The sequence below is a fragment of the Mus caroli genome, unplaced genomic scaffold, assembly GCF_978045245.1.
Source record: "Mus caroli unplaced genomic scaffold, Mus_caroli_1 scaffold_17, whole genome shotgun sequence".
Lineage (NCBI taxonomy): Eukaryota > Metazoa > Chordata > Mammalia > Rodentia > Muridae > Mus > Mus caroli.
Genome location: NW_028227272.1, coordinates 29253043 through 29256465, shown reverse-complemented (window position 1 = coordinate 29256465; position 3423 = coordinate 29253043).

Genomic DNA, 3423 nt, shown 5'->3' with positions numbered 1-3423 from the left:
ATGCTAATGAGACCTACCCAACGTTAAACCCAGAAAGGGACTAAAGTCGTCTTTCGCTTAATCACGCCCAGAACGGAGAATAGCAGCGAACCGTTTGGTGTTTGACTCTCACACACAGCAGCGGACTGAGATCCAGAAGGCCTGAGTTCACACGGGCTCGAGGCAAGCAGGAGCTGTGATGTCAGGTCAACAGTTATGCCCTGCGTCCAGCAAGGGAATGAAAGAACGTTCCTCCGGGAGTCGGCGGCCTCGGGGCGGAGAGTGGCTCTGTCTCCCCGCGCCACACAAGCTCTCATCCAGCTCCCCTTCTTACCCGGTGAGGACCCGCCTCTACGCGCGAGGCGGCCCGGCCTGCCAGCGCCGGAAGCCCGGACGCCGCCGCTCCCAGAGCACCCGGTACCGCCCGGAATCCGGGCTCGGGCCGCCGCGGGACTTCCGTCTCGCCGTTGCGGTGGAGGCAGCCCTCCAGTGCCCACGCTCCAGTTTCTGGAACACCTCGCGGTTCCCCCCGGGTCCCGAGACAGAGCCGCTCGCACCCGCTGTCCTGCCAATCGATCTATTGACCGCGGCCGAAGCAGGTACCCGGGCTCCACGGACGTCACAATTCCCCGCCAAAACGGCACGTCTTTTCCCCCCAAGGAACCGCCCAGTCGGGCGGGACTTCCGGTAGCTGCGACTGCGGTCCCGCCTGGCCTGCTAGTAGCAACTCCTCCCGCTTTTGGTTGCTCTGCTACTGAGGCTGCAGAATCTTGCTTACTCAAGTAACTCTCTAAACCAAGATCCGAACAGGAATTTTTGTAATTATTCTTTCAGTATTCTTTAGGCTACCCTTCTCCTAACCAAGCTTTCTAAAGTTCTTAGTACTAAAAGAAGAAATTGCAACAAATTTACCTTAAAGATTTTCCTTAGCGTTTATTTGCAACACTAGCAGATACTGGCCTTATAGACAAGTGACGCTCAAGGAGAGCAGCAACAAAGGCGTGGTGGCGCACGCCTTTAATCCCAGCACTGGGGAGGCAGAGGCAGGTGGATTTCTGAGTTCGAGGCCAGCCTGGTCTACAAAGTGAGTTCCAGGACAGCCAGGGCTATACAGAGAAACCCTGTCTCGAAAAACCAAAAAAAAAAAAAAAAAAAAAAAAAAAAGAGTTACACCTGTGGTTTCAAAGAATCCTTGTAAAGGTTAAATAAAGCGGGGGTGATATCCTTATGGTGCTGGCTAAAACTCAGCAATGTAGAGATTTGGCTGTTATTGCTTTCCCTCTTGGTTTGGGAGTGCTTGGCTTGGGCCCTATATCCCAGACTTTAGCATGAGTAGATGCCTATTAGGTTTGGTATGTGGAGTCTGAAGAACTCACAAAGAGAAGAGGCCCGCGCCACACAAGCGCTCATCCAGCTCCCCTATAATCAATAATCTATAATCAATCCCAGCACTTGGGAAGCAGTCACAAAAGGATTATTATAAATTAGCCTTTGCTATATAACTTGTTCCAGGCCAGCCTGGGCTATATGAGACCCTTCCTCAATTGGTCAGCTGGTTCCCAAAATATTGCAGGCAGAGGCAGGAAGATCTCTGTGACGTAGAGATCAGCCTGGTCTATACAGTGAGTTTAGTTTAGACTCTGTTTCAAAAAGAAAGGAAGGAAGGAAGAACCTCTGAACTAGGCATGGGCACCTGTGTCTTGTAATCGAGGCATTTAGGTAGCAAAGGCAGAGGCAGAAACAGGAGGACCTGGAGTTGGAGTCTGTGATGGTTTGTATATCCTTGGCTCAGGGAATGACACTATTAGAAGGTGTGGCCCAGTTGGAGTAGGTGTGGCCCAGTTGGAGTAGGTGAGTCACTATGGGTGTGGGCTTTAAGACCCTCATCCTAGCTGCCTGGAAGCAGTATTCTGTTAGCAGCCTTCAGATGAAAATGTAGAACTCTCAGCTCCTCCTGCACCATGCCTGCCTGGATGCTGCCATACTCTGGCACCTTGATAATGGACTGAACCTCTGAATTTGTAAGCCAGCCCTGATTAAATATTGTCATGAGTTGCCTTGCGGCCGGGTGTGGTGGCACACGCCTTTAATCCCAGCACTTGGGAGGCAGAGGCAGGTGGATTTCTGAGTTTGAGGCCAGCCTGGTCTACAAAGTGAGTTCAGGACAGCCAGGGCTATACAGAAAAACCCTGTCTTGAAAAACCAAACCAAAAAAAAAAAAAAAAAAAAAAGAGAGAGAGAAAAAGAAAAAAAAAAGAGTTGCCTTGGTTATGGTTTCTGTTCCTCAGACTTGTGACAACTTGACATTTATACTTCTTTCTGTGTCACAGTCCACTGAGGTCTTCAGCTTCCTTTCTAAAGACTTAAGGCCCACAAGCTTGGCAGAAAGTAGCAAGACTGTCCTGGAGCTGTGGCTGAGACACTGACATAGGTGCTGGGAGTGGAACTCTGGTCCTCTGGAAGAACTATACATGCTCTCAGCCACTGAGTCATCTCTCCACCCCTATATATCATGCTTTCAATTGATAAATTGCCCTTCAAAAGGCATTCAAAATTCAAAATGTTCAAATTGAGCAAGCAGTCTGATTCTTCCTAAGGAAATATAAAGAAATGTCTGTTTCACCTAGACAGAGCAAAGACAGACCAAAGAAGAGATTCCAACCAAGTCCAGCGTGGTGAACCAATGAGTTCATTGGTCTTACAGGAGCATGAGTGTAGGTTACTTACAACAGCATGGATGACGCGAAGGCAAACCATCTAAAATCCCCACCTCCGTGTGGGGATGACCCCCCAAAGCTGCATCACTCCATTCTGAACCTCAATCAACTGCCCACCTCCTGTATAGTCTAGCATCCCTGAAGATTAGGTATGGCTGGAGCAAGATCATGTACAGCCTATGTCTGGAAACTCAGGGGAGTTCCCTTTTCCATCAACGAGGAAATGGCAGTAGGACTGATCTCATGACCCTGTGCTGTGGCTGATCACAGCTTCTCTGATTGGAGACAATGATGTCATGTCCTGTCTAGAGGAGAAGTTCCACTAGCCGGTGAGAACAATTTCTTTCCCTTTGACTCTTAGATTCTTAGTCCTCCACCCTGCCCCCCAAAAAACAACCCACATCACTTAAGTATCACTGCAGAAGTGGATATATCTAAACTTATACACAGTATCCTTTGAAGATATTATAGGTATGCTGGGCAGCCATGGCTATCCCAGCACTTGGGAAGCAGAGGCAGGCAATATCCAGGTTTAAAGCCAGCTGAGGCTACATAATGTGTTCCAAGACACAGAGAAACTATATACTGAACAAAAAATTGTGTGTGTGTGTATAAAATTGGTTTTGCCCCTTTTTTGTATATAACATTATAAATAAAACACCAAATCTGAGTAATAATTTCATATAAATTTCTTTATTATGTATTTGGTGGTATCAGGGATTGAACT